The 14,013-nt window shown below is 43.7% G+C and overlaps 2 long non-coding RNA genes across 2 annotated transcripts; both read left to right on the forward strand.

Moving 5' to 3' along the window:
• The first annotated feature begins 346 nt into the window (after positions 1 to 346).
• On the forward strand, positions 347 to 1,497 carry LOC122054100. The gene is made up of 3 exons (XR_006132559.1): positions 347 to 761; positions 874 to 1,058; positions 1,439 to 1,497. It is a non-coding gene; the product is annotated as an uncharacterized LOC122054100 (long non-coding RNA).
• A 7,507-nt stretch (positions 1,498 to 9,004) lies between these two features.
• LOC122054101 lies at positions 9,005 to 10,112 on the forward strand. The gene is made up of 3 exons (XR_006132560.1): positions 9,005 to 9,379; positions 9,492 to 9,675; positions 10,056 to 10,112. It is a non-coding gene; the product is annotated as an uncharacterized LOC122054101 (long non-coding RNA).
• The last annotated feature ends 3,901 nt before the right edge of the window (positions 10,113 to 14,013 follow it).

Consider the following 14,013-nt stretch of genomic DNA (forward strand, 5'->3'; position numbering starts at 1 on the left):
TGTTTTTTTAAAAAAAAAAGATAATGGAAAAGAATATAAAAAATTGTACAATCTCATTCTCTAAAAATAGAGTCATTATTTTTATATATTAAATATATTTTTATATATATATAATTTTTAAGAGAATAGAAAAGAATAGAGTTCATGTGAGATCTCGGAAAATTTAAATAAATAGGGTTATTGCAGAAATAGCCTTATAAAATTTTTTCGGAATTTTTAGAAATTTTCTGGGAATTTTCCGGAGCTCGTACGACGGGTTTTAGGGGGATTAGTTTCGGGTACGGATAAAGCCGAGTTGGGATACCCGTTTAAATGAGGAAATGGTTATTTATATAATTCCTTTTTCCTTATTTCTTTTCCCCCAAAACCGCCGATCCCTACTTGCCTTCCCCGATCTCCCCTCTTCCTCTTCCTCTCTCTGTTCTCTCGCGGACGGGCGACGCCGAAGCAAGCCGAGAGCTCCGGTGATCTCCTTCGGCCGGCATCGACGCCTAGTAAGCCCAGATCCAGCCGAAGCCTCCTCCTCCTCGCTCTAATCTTTCTGAAGACTCTCACGGGGACGAACCGACGCCGAGCGTGGACGAGTCGACGCCGACGATCGCCGGTGTAGATCTATCTGCGGAGCTTGCCGGAGATCAATCAAGGAGACAAGGATCATCTTGATTTCCTCTGCTCAACCCTTCCCCGATCTTTCTTCTCGTTTCTGCCGACCCTCTCTCCCCCGATCCGATCGCCGGCTTGAATGCCCTAGGGTTTCGAAGGTAAGCAACTGGTTCCTTCTTTTCCCTCTCTGGTTGCGATCTTGGAGGTTAGGGCTTGTTTCGGTTTTGATCCTTGTTGGAATTGTGATATCTTCTTTCGATTTTGAGCTAGGAAGGAGAGATCGGATCCAATTACGTGTTGTAACCCACAGATCGGTTCTGGGATGTTTCCTTCTTTGCTGTGATTGAGGTTTCGGTTGAAGTGGGGGAGGATTTCAGCAGAGTTGCTGTGGTTTCTTTGATCCAGCAAGGAAATTCCTCTCATTGTGCTGTCGGCAGAGGCTTCATATCAGTGAGGTGAGTTCTATTCCCTGTGAGCTACTTAGATGTGGATTATGGTTGTATTAATTGATACGTAAGGTATTGGTTTAGGGTTAAATTGTATTACTATACGAATTAGGTTTATGGGTTGATAGGATCTCCTAATCTAATGGGTGATTAGGGATTAGGTAACTAATCCTAATCGACCATTGGATTTAGTTAAGTTAAGTGTGATTGTTTAGTTGGATATTGGACTGTATCTAATCTAATGGATAAACCCTAATCAATTGTTAGATTAGTTTAGGAAGGATAATGATGACGTGATTAGGGTTTTACCCTAATTTAGTTTTTTAGAATTTTATTTAGCTATTTCATTTAAATTTAGCTAAATGAAATATATATGTTGTTTGACACAGGACTCTGATTCGAGACGGGCGTCTCGACTTCGGATTTGGATTGTACCTGCTATTTGAGGCGGGTACCCTTTGACTTATCTTGTTGATATTGTCTTGTGATATGTGCAGTTTATATATGTTTACTAGTAATTGGTAGATATTTCTCTTCTCTGGTTATAGTTTATTCTATACTTATAGGCGATTATTAGCGATTGGTAGTTAGCATATTCCCTGGTTTAGTTACTTGATACTTGATACATGTTGCTACGATTAACATCTATACCTTAGTCTAGCATGCTTTTCTTTCTTGCTATGCTTATCTGTGTTCATAGAGATGCATATCTATAGTGCTCTACTCTACTGGATTAGTTGCTTTACATGTGTGATACATGCTCTTGGATTCATGATACTTACATCATTGTTATATGTGATGTCTTTGGATTTATGCTGTTTATATCATGGTTATATATATGCGTTTACCTTTTGGGCACACACATATATGGAGGAGGCTATGTTCAGGTATGACATACTGTAGCATCATGCACCATCCGCATGATTGCATGTTTGGGCGATTAACGACTCCATTATTGTTGAGCTCGTCGGTACTACATAGGGCACACAGCGTGTTTCCTGCATGGGTAGTGACACGGCACGATGGGGTGTGTATGGCGGTAGCTCTGTAGTGCTCACTGGTCCGCTCATGGGTAGTATGACTGCAGCACAGGGATCCCTTCCCGTCATCGCGTACCGGGAGTTGAGAGCATTGCGCTCCCTCACTATGTTTGAGGTAGGAGGATAGGTGTACTCCGGAAGCATCACTCTTCAGGGTCAGTGATGGCAGAGTGCACGGTGTCACAGCCCTACCCACTCGGTCTCACCATTGTGTGTGAGATGGCTGACTGGTTGACAGGGGTGACCATGTCATATTGCATCATATGCACGGATTGCATTCGTTATGATTGATGCATTTTGGTGATTGCATATGATTGACATGCATACAGGATACATGCTTTTGCTCTGACTATTTTTATCTCTGTATGTTGACAGTCAGTTGCCCAAGCCTCGCAGGTGAGTACAGTTTATTTCAGTTATGCCTCTTCTTATTATTCTTGCTATAGACTGTACTACATGCCTATTGTTGGTTACTGCATTTTATTCAGTTATGCATATGTGTTATACTGATAGGAGACTGTACTATAGGCTTTATGGTTTAGGAGGCTGTACCTTAGGATATTACTGGTAGTTATATATTGCTGTACATGTCTATTGGATTACCTGCTGAGTTCATTGAACTCACCCCGTTTTTATTACCATTTCAGGTTGAGGCCGTCGGGGAGATTCCAGTCGCTAGCCCCATTATCGTGAGGATTTTCTTTGTCGGATTATATTTTGCTTTTGCACCTTATATACTTGTATTGTGGGTTTGTATTGTGGACTTTACATTGAACATTCGGGTTTGCTACTTTTGTTTTCCGCTGCGGTTGTATTTTCATTACTTCGTGGATTTGTTTTCTTCGTTGTAGTGGAGTAGGCTGTTTACATATATCTTCGGGGTTCTATATCGTCTTTCCTTATTAAACTGCGTGGATTGATCATATATTATATCTGTGTGGAATGTTGATATAAACTGCGTGGTTTGTTTCTTAATTGTATTGTATTATTCCGGCCGTGTGTGGCCGAGGTATAGAGATATATGTATACTGAGTTTCATATTGTCCGCCGTACAGGGGAGATGCTGCCGAAATTTCTTCGGACAGGGACTACCTGGGGCGTGACAATTTTTGGTATCAGAGCTTGGCTCACGATACTTGCTCTTCGTTTTGGATTTTCGAGGTTTATCTGATACCAATTTTTGGTATCAGAGCAAAGTTTTGAGATACCTACTTGTCGGGTTTCGGATTTACGAGGCTTACTTTCGTGAGCATTTCTCGGTATTTTGGATTTGTATGGATTTTCGTCGACTTACTCGTTTCGGAATTCCGAGATATTTTGACGAGGTTTTATTGGTTCTATTTGGGGCTAAGCAGCGACAGGATATCTCCAGACGGCAAATAGGTAATTTAGGTAATTTTTCAGTTTTTATACCTGTAGTGATATCTGGGTAACACTTTCTTTACAGATATGCCACCTACACGTGTACCGGCACCGAGATGTGGACGGCCACGTAAGAGGCCGTTAGATTCTCCTGAGACAGAGTCTTCAGAGAGGTCTGGTAGGGTTGAGCCTGTCCGTCAGGGATAGACTCCTCAGGTCATTGTGGGTACGGGTGCTTATCAGACCCCGATAGCTCCGACTTCCGAGGTACCTACCTCGACTGTACCACCAGTGGTTCCACCGTCGGCATATTCAGCACCTCCCCCAGCGGTAGTACCCGCAGTATACCCGGCAGCCCCTCTAGCCGCGCCTGCTACTACGTACTTGGCACCCCAGATACCTGCGCCGGGTACCGCACTCCCGGCACCCGCACCAGCAGTACCGGTTACTCCTTATCCGGTACCGCCCACCGTACCTCCAGTCGCCCCTACTTGTGCCTACTCAGCAGTTCCACCAGCAGTACCCATCCCAGGTTATACGACAGCACCAGTGGTACCTCTTCCGGCCTATCCCTCAGTACCACCCATAAGATCAGCTCCAGTGGCTCTACCTAGTTCCGCAGCGATCCCTACTGGTATAGTTGCGGCACGAGCACGGATCCCAGCCTTAGCCGAGTCGATGAAGAGTCGATTCACATTATTCCGCGGGGAGACTGATCCGAGCATAGCTCAGTCCTGGATTGAGACTATGGAGCGGACATTCTTTTACATGGCTTGCTCCGAGTGGGAGAAGGCCGAGCTAGCTGCTTACCACCTGCGAGATGGGGCAGAGATCTGGTGGGACACACAGCGCTCCATCATAGGCGATCAGCATATTACCTGGACGAGATTTAGGGAGGCATTCGAGTCGATATTTTCCCGAGCATATCGGATGACTCTTCGGATTTTCTTTGTCTTGACGAATAACCGCTCGATGATGGATTATAATGCGAATTTAATCGGTGGCGGTCATCCCGAGTTAGTGGCGATAGCGGATCTCGTATGCTTCGGTTTGTCGAGGGCTGGACGGGCATCTTCGATGAAGATGTCCGGTTTTAATCGTCATCATACACGAGACACTAGATAGAGCTCTCATGATTGAGTCTACTCATCGAGAGTGAATGCAGATAAGAAGAAGCAGACTGATCGGACTTCCGGACAGAGCCAGCAGCCACAGACTACGGGACAGCAGCAGAGCAGTCGCACTCAGACGGGTCAGGGTACTTCTGGGGCATCTGGCCGACCCCAGAAGTCAGGACGATCTTCATCTGGACGTTCCCGGTCTACTCAGCGGAACCGGACACGGTCCACCGGTGATCCTCACTGTACCCGATGTGGATCCCGAGATCACATGGTTTCTGCTTGCTCCTTGGGACAGTCAGTTTGCTATTATTGCAAACTGCCTGGCCACGTCATCCGAGACTGTTCGCTGAAGACTCAGCATGTAGCTTCCGGAGTTTCGGTTGCGGGAGGACAGTTTGGTCAGTCCGGGACTCAGCGAGGCGGGCCGAAAGCCCAATCTTCACACCGTCAGCAGAGGACAGCTCCCCCTGCGACAGCTGCATATGGCATGCACGGTCAGGAGCATTCCAGTGTTCTGATGGAGTCCCAGGGTTCTATTTCTGGACCTCAGTATCTGACTCAGCCATCGGCGCAGTATCAGTTACAGCCCTAGCCACCAGTTCAGTACATACTGCAGCCCATAGCCCCAGCTCTGACTCAGTATCCAGTACCGACGCAGTGGCAGGCTCAGACTCCTACACAGCAGCCTTTGGCAGTGCTACCGCCTCTACCACCGTCAGATACTGGACGAGTTCACGCGGTCACCCGAGAGGATGCACAGCGGGCCGACGGATCCGTTTTCCGCGGTACGGTTTTACTTTATGCATTTTCTGCTGATATGCTAATTGATACAGGTAGTTCACATTCTTTTATATCTTGTGCATTTGTGAGAGAGATTGGTAGACTACCTTCTCATAGATCTCGACGGCTAACCGTCTCCTTACCATCTGGTGATACCTTGGATGTCACTCGGGAGGTCAGAGATTGTCCGTTAGATTTTGGTAGCATTATACTCACGGTAGATTTATTAGTACTGGAGATGGTCGAGTTCGATATTATCCTGGGCATGGATTGGTTGTCTGCATACCATGCCACAGTTGATTGCCAGAAGAGGGTGGTTACTTTTCGACCTCCGAACCAACCCTCTTGGGATTTCACTGGCATCAGAGACGATGGGATATCGACCATTTCTGCGATACAGGCGCAGAAACTGCTATCACATGGATGTCAGGGATTTCTATTATCGTTGATTAATACTGACGACAGCAGTAGCCCTCAGCTCTCAGACGTTCCAGTGGTCCGAGAGTATCCAGACGTATTTCCGGACGAGCTTCCAGGTTTGCCTCCTCGAAGGCAAGTGGAGTTTGCTATTGAGCTGATTCCAGGGACTGCACCAGCATCGAAAGCTCCGTATCGTATGGCACCGAAAGAGTTGGACGAACTAAAGATCCAACTCCAGGAGTTATTAGATAGGGGATTTATTCGCCCTAGTGTATCTCCATGGGGGTCTCCAGTACTCTTCGTCAAGAAGAAGGATGGTACTCTGAGGTTGTGCATCGATTATAGGTAGCTGAATGCAGTGACTATCAGGAATAAGTACCCCTTGCCACGGATTGAGGATTTATTTGATCAGCTCAGAGATACATCAGTGTATTCTAAGATTGATCTGCGGTCTGGGTATCATCAGCTGAGAGTTAGAGATTCTGATATTCAGAAGACAGCTTTCCGCACCAGATACGGACATTACGAGTTTTTGGTAATGTCATTTGGGCTTACCAATGCTCCTGCAGTATTTATGGATCTGATGAACCGTATCTTTCTGGAGTACCTAGATCAGTTTGTCATTGTGTTTATCGATGATATATTGATCTATTCGCGTTCCGAGGAGGAGCACGCGCAGCATCTTCGCATAGTCTTGGAGACTCTTCGACGACATCATCTGTATGCGAAGTTCAGCAAGTGTGCATTTTGGCTTCCCTCAGTTGGTTTTCTAGGACACGTGGTGTCTAGCCGAGGTATTTCTGTGGATCCTCAGAAGATCGAGGCTATCACTAGCTGGGAGCAGCCGAAGTCAGTCCAGGAGATCCGTAGTTTCTTGGGCTTGGCTGGATATTACCGATGATTCGTTGAGGGTTTCTCCAGCATTGCTATGCCGTTGACACGTCTGACTAGGAAGGGTGTGAAGTTCACGTGGTCAGAGGCTTGTGAGACCAGCTTCCAGGAGCTGAAGCGGAGGTTAGTATCAGCACCAGTCTTGGTTTTACCTTCTGGTGATGACGGATTCATACTTTATACAGACGCATCTCTTCAGGGCTTGGGCGCTGTATTGATGCAGCACGGTAGGGTAGTCTCTTATGCTTCTCGTCAGTTGAAGGAGCATGAGAAGAACTACCCAGTACATGATTTAGAGCTAGCCGCTATTATCTTTGCTTTGAAGATTTGGCGACATCATCTTTATGGTATTACTTTTGAGATTCTTACTGATCATAAGAGTCTCAAATATATTTTCACACAGAAGGAACTCAATCTCCGACAGAGGAGATGGATGGAGTTCCTGAAGGATTATGATTGTACTATTAGCTACCATCGGTAAAGCTAATGTGGTTCTTGATACCTTGGCGGGAAGTCGAGAGGACTTTAGCTTGTCACGAGTTCCGTCACGGACTTGATTCGAGGATTCTCGAGTTGGGCCTTGAGGCGAGGCAGACAGGCGGTATTCTTGTTACTATGGTTGCTCGATCGTCGATCGGGATGAGGATTCGAGAGGCCCAGCCGGAGATCAGCATTTACAGATTCATTAGCAGGCAGATTAGGCCGCAGACCAAGTTTACACGAGATGACGAGGGTATTGTTTATTTCGAGGTAGATTATGTGTACCTCAGACTCACCGGTCATGGAGGAGTTACTTGAGGCTCATCGCTCTAGATTTGCTATCCACCAGGTGGACCCGTATGTATCGGATTTGAGGCGTTCCTATTGGTGGAGCGGTATGAAAAGGACATCGCGGAGTTTGTTGCTAGATGTCTTATCATCGGCAGTGAAGGTGAGCACCGAGACCTTTGGTTTCTGCAGAGGATCCCTATTCAGTGGAAGTGGGAGCATATTACTATGGACTTCGTGGTAGGATTGCCTAGGACTCGACGAGGCCATGATGCGATTTGGGGTCGTTGACCGATTAACCAAATCCGACACTTTCCGGAAGACGGATTCTCTGGATCGATTAGCTGAGTTATCTTGTCGAGATTATCAGTTGCATGGAGTTCCGTTGAGCATTATATCGATAGAGACCCACGTTCACGTCCGATTAGCGATCTGCAGCGGGCCTTGGGCACCGGCTTCGTTTGATGCGGCATTCCATCCGAGACGGATGGGCGAGCGAGCGGACTATTCGAGACATTGGAGGACTTCGAGGTCTTGTGTCATGGACTTAGGCGGTGGGAGGACCACCGCCATTAGTGGAGTTCGCCTACAACAGCCTATCATTCGGCTATCCGGATGGCACCGCTTGAGGCGTTGTATGGTAGGCCTTGTCGGACACCCATCCTCCGGGAAGAGGTTGGGGAGGCTCGATTAGTAGGACCTCGAGAGCTCAGCGGGATGCGGTGGTTCGCACTATCGAGACGGAGGATGTCGAGGCCGGGACCGTCGGAAGAGTTATCTTGATCGAGCGGAGACCCACGAGTACTCCATTGGTGATCACGTATTTCTTAGGGTTTCACCCACGAAGGGGTGAAGAGATTTGGTCTCCGAGGTAAGCTATCTCCCCGATATATTGGACCATTCCGGATCTTGGAGAGGATTGGAGCAGTAGCTTACCGTCTGGCGCTACCACCATCTCTAGCTGGCATTCACGATGTATTCCATGTATCTATGCTGAGGAGATACGTATCTGATCCGGCACATGTTCTGTCAGATATATCTATTCCTATTCAGCCTGATGTTACTTACGAGAAGGTTCCGGTGCGGATTCTGGACCATAGAGAGCGTCAGCTGTGGAACAAGACTGTCCGACTGGTTAAAGTCGGATGGCAGCATCATTCTGACGAGGAGGCTACGTGGGAGCTGGAGGATACGATCCGAGCTCGATACCCCCATCTTTCTACTTGAGGTATGTGGGTTAGAGTTTATTTTCAGCATTTATACGGTTTGGTTATATTTTAGTGCTTGCTGTTAGTTATAGCGAAATTTGGGGACCAAATTTTTATTAGTAGGGGAGGATGTGAGATCTCGGAAAATTTAAATAAATAGGGTTATTGCAGAAATAGCCTTATAAAATTTTTCCGGAATTTTTAGAAATTTTCTGGGAATTTTCCGGAGCTCGTACGACGGGTTTTGCGGGGATTAGTTTCGGGTACGGATAAAGCCGAGTTGGGATACCCGTTTAAATGAGGAAATGGTTATTTATATAATTCCTTTTTCCTTATTTCTTTTCCCCCAAAACCGCCGATCCCTACTTGCCTTCCCCGATCTTCCCTCTTCCTCTCTCTGTTCTCTCGCGGACGGGCGACGCCGAAGCAAGCCGAGAGCTCCGGTGATCTCCTTCGGCCGGCATCGACGCCTAGTAAGCCCAGATCCAGCCGAAGCCTCCTCCTCCTCGCTCTAATCTTTCTGAAGACTCTCACGGGGACGAACCGACGCCGAGCGTGGACGAGTCGACGCCGACGATCGCCGGTGTAGATCTATCTGCGGAGCTTGCCGGAGATCAATCAAGGAGACAAGGATCATCTTGATTTCCTCTGCTCAACCCTTCCCCGATCTTTCTTCTCGTTTCTGCCGACCCTCTCTCCCCCGATCCGATCGCCGGCTTGAATGCCCTAGGGTTTCGAAGGTAAGCAACTGGTTCCTTCTTTTCCCTCTCTGGTTGCGATCTTGGAGGTTAGGGCTTGTTTCGGTTTTGATCCTTGTTGGAATTGTGATATCTTCTTTCGGTTTTGAGCTAGGAAGGAGAGATCGGATCCAATTACGTGCTGTAACCCACAGATCGGTTCTGGGATGTTTCCTTCTTTGCTGTGATTGAGGTTTCGGTTGAAGTGGGGAGGATTTCAGCAGAGTTGCTGTGGTTTCTTTGATCCAGCAAGGAAATTCCTCTCATTGTGCTGTCGGCAGAGGCTTCAGATCAGTGAGGTGAGTTCTATTCCCTGTGAGCTACTTAGATGTGGATTATGGTTGTATTAATTGATACGTAAGGTATTGGTTTAGGGTTAAATTGTATTACTATACGAATTAGGTTTATGGGTTGATAGGATCTCCTAATCTAATGGGTGATTAGGGATTAGGTAACTAATCCTAATCGACCATTGGATTTAGTTAAGTTAAGTGTGATTGTTTAGTTGGATATTGGACTGTATCTAATCTAATGGAGAAACCCTAATCAATTGTTAGATTAGTTTAGGAAGGATAATGATGACGTGATTAGGGTTTTACCCTAATTTAGTTTTTTAGGATTTTATTTAGCTATTTCATTTAAATTTAGCTAAATGAAATATATATGTTGTTTGACACAGGACTCTGATTCGAGACGGGCGTCTCGACTTCGGATTTGGATTGTACCATCTATTTGAGGCGGGTACCCTTTGACTTATCTTGTTGATATTGTCTTGTGATATGTGCAGTTTATATATGTTTACTAGTAATTGGTAGATCTTTCTCTTCTCTGGTTATAGTTTATTCTATACCTGTAGGCGATTATTAGCGATTGGTAGTTAGCATATTCCCTGGTTTAGTTACTTGATACTTGATACATGTTGCTACGATTAACATCTATACCTTAGTCTAGCATGCTTTTCTTTCTTGCTATGCTTATCTGTGTTCATAGAGATGCATATCTATAGTGCTCTACTCTACTGGATTAGTTGCTTTACATGTGTGATACATGCTCTTGGATTCATGATACTTACATCATTGTTATATGTGATGTCTTTGGATTTATGCTGTTTATATCATGGTTATATATACGCGTTTACCTTTTGGGCACACACATATATGGAGGAGGCTATGTTCAGGTATGTCATATTGTAGTCGCATGCACCATATCGCATGATTGCATGCTGGGCGATTGACGACTCCATTATTGTTGAGCTCGTCGGCCGGCTACATAGGCCTGCACACAACGTGTTTCACTGCATGGGTAGTGGCACAGCACAGTAGGGTGTGTATGGCAGTAGCTCTGTAGTGCTCATTGGTCCGCTCATGGGTAGTGTGACTGCAGCGTGGTAGCGGATCCCCGTCATCGCGTACCGGGAGTTGAGAGCATTGCGCTCCCTCACTATGTTTGAGGTAGGAGGATAGGTGTACTCCGACAGCATCCCGTCCACTCGGTCACTCTTCAGGGGTAGTGATGGCAGAGTGCACGGTGTCACAGCCCTACCCACTCGGTCTCACCGTTGTGTGTGAGATGGCTGACTGGTTGACAGGGGTGACCATGTCATATTGCATCATATGCACGGATTGCATTCGTTATGATTGATGCATTTTGGTGATTGCATATGATTGACATGCATACAGGATACATGCTTTTGCTCTGACTATTTTTATCTCTGTATGTTGACAGTCAGTTGCCCAAGCCTCGCAGGTGAGTACAGTTTATTTCAGTTATGCCTCTTCTTATTATTCTTGCTATAGACTGTACTACATGCCTATTGTTGGTTACTGCATTTTATTCAGTTATGCATATGTGTTATACTAATAGGAGACTGTACTATAGGCTTTATGGTTTAGGCTGTACCTTAGGATATTACTGGTAGTTATATATTGCTGTACATGTCTATTGGATTACCTGCTGAGTTCATTGAACTCACCCCGTTTTTATTACCATTTCAGGTTGAGGCCGTCGGGGAGATTCCAGTCGCTAGCCCCCATTATCGCGAGGATTTTCTTTGTCGGATTATATTTTGCTTTTGCACCTTATATACTTGTATTGTGGGTTTGTATTGTGGACTTTACATTGAACATTCGGGTTTGCTACTTTTGTTTTCCGCTGCGGTTGTATTTTCATTACTTCGTGGATTTGTTTTCTTCGTTGTAGTGGAGTAGGCTGTTTACATATATCTTCGTGGTTCTATATCGTCTTTCCTTATTAAACTGCGTTGATTGATCATATATTATATCTGTGTGGAATGTTGATATAAACTGCGTGGTTTGTTTCTTAATTATATTGTATTATTCCGGCCGTGTGTGGCCGAGGTATAGAGATATATGTATACTGAGTTTCATATTGTCCGCCGTACAGGGGAGATGCTGCCGAAATTTCTTCGGACAGGGACTACCTGGGGCGTGACAGTTCACATGAATAAATATTTACATGATCTCAGGGGCTGCTTGGTTTAGTAAAGAGAATAGGAATGAGAATGGGAATGATATTAGTGGAGAATGGTAATGGGTATCATTAATTTAATGACACTGCTTGGTTTAGTAAGGGGAATGAGTATCATTATAAAAGATGTTGTTTGGTTATATCTTATTTGGGAATAAGAATGAGCTAATAATTTTTTTAAAATCTCTACATTATATATATTTGTCATTTTAAAGGTGAGGATTTGGACATTTGCCATTATTTTTTCTCTTTATTTTTTCTATTTTTCATTTATTTTATATAATATTATTTTTACATTCTTATAACACTTTATATAAGAGCATTGCTTTCATTATAACAAATAATGTTTACAGAAAAATTATCCAAAATATAATTTTTGGTTATGCCAACTAAACAAACTATTACAAAATATTATGAACTGATGTATAGCAACTAGGTTAATATCACATGCTTTGTTTATAGCATATAAATACAAAATAACAACCTCAAAATATTCCAACATTGCAAAATAACTTAGTTGTGCAATATCAATTCCTCAGTTCATTTTACAAAAGTTTTATAAACCAAAATGATATGTGCCGGTAAGATTTAGGGAGCAACTGATGGATAAAGGAAACCAAGCACAAAGGACCTTCTCAAATGACTTGGCAAAGCAAATATAACTTAAACTTTGGCAGGATCATTATAGCATTTTTCAGCAGCTCTACCAACATCCATCGGAGATATGCCAACATTTAGAAGTTCATTAATTAATTCTTGCATCTTCTCATTAGAGAGGGATTCATCAGATTTAGACTCCGCAACCAAAGCATTTGTAACAATAGCATATTGTGATGCCATGTGATCGCATACGGACTCAAACTTAGTAGTAAAGATATCTAACCTTGCATCAATAGTTTGATGAAGTGTTCTGGGCTTCTTGCTTTTGCAAAAGGTTTTCCTCCTTGGTGACAGTTTTTTGCGCTTCTTTGTTGCTTGAGTGGTTGATGAACTACTTGGGGATCCTTGTGCATCAGATACTATGATAGGTTCATCTTCACTATCTGAGGAAGAACACGCGGTCATATTTTTTGGACAATTGACATTAGCACTGGCTTCAACAAAATCCTCAGCATGGACTCCTGTTGCTCTATCCCTACCCCAAACCATGTCTAGCTTGCGCAAATAAGGAAATCTAAAATTTAACAACCCAACTGCATTCTTGTGATTCTATACAAAAGAAAAAACAATTGAAAACAAAAATGTGTTAAAACTTAGCCAGAAATAACAATTTAACTAAAAGTACAATAGTGGATAATTATTTAACTTACCAAGCACCATTCATCAAACCATTGTTTCTCACAGTTGATCTTATGTTCAACATCATCCCATTGACAACCACTTTGCATACATATTTCTGAAATAAGATTGTACTTTTTCCTTAGCCATTTGATCTTAGAGTCAATGTGGGGATCAGCTTCCTTATCAAAATTGAGAATCCTGCTCACCAATATTTTGTGCACTTGAAACATGTAATTATTTTTGAATCCCCCATCAACATTCCACAAAGGATCAGAAGCTAGTTCTTGTAGAACATCAACCAAGGCATCAATCTCCTCATCCTTCCAGTATTGCTTGTTCTTTCCCCTCCCACGAACAGCCATAGGTGTAGACCTTCCTAAAAAAAGGGTAAGTGCCACCAAGCAAATAGTATATAATAAAGTTCACTTTCTAGAAAATATAAAGTAATACAATAAACTGATGAGAGTTATACGAATATTATGTATTAAAAGATGTTAACAATTTCAATATAGTCACATAATGAAAACAATCACAAGATGAACCTAGAGGGTGCATTAAAAATAATAAAGCAAACTGAGAGTTATACATTGACAATATTACATATAAAAAGATGTTAACAATTCTACTACAGTTACAAAATCAAAACAATCACAAGATGAACATAAAGAGTGCATTCAAAGTAATGTAGTAAACTGTGAAAGTTATACATTGGAAGATATTAACAAATCTAGTACAATCACAATATCAAAACACCCCCATGTTCTAATCAGCATATAAACAAGCAATATGACAAATTACTAATCCACATCATTGCTATTGATTCCAGTAGTCCACATGTTCCACATGTTGGTTGCCATATTATTTCTAAA

The sequence above is a fragment of the Zingiber officinale genome, chromosome 3A (assembly GCF_018446385.1).
Source record: "Zingiber officinale cultivar Zhangliang chromosome 3A, Zo_v1.1, whole genome shotgun sequence".
NCBI classification, from domain to species: Eukaryota; Viridiplantae; Streptophyta; class Magnoliopsida; order Zingiberales; family Zingiberaceae; genus Zingiber; species Zingiber officinale.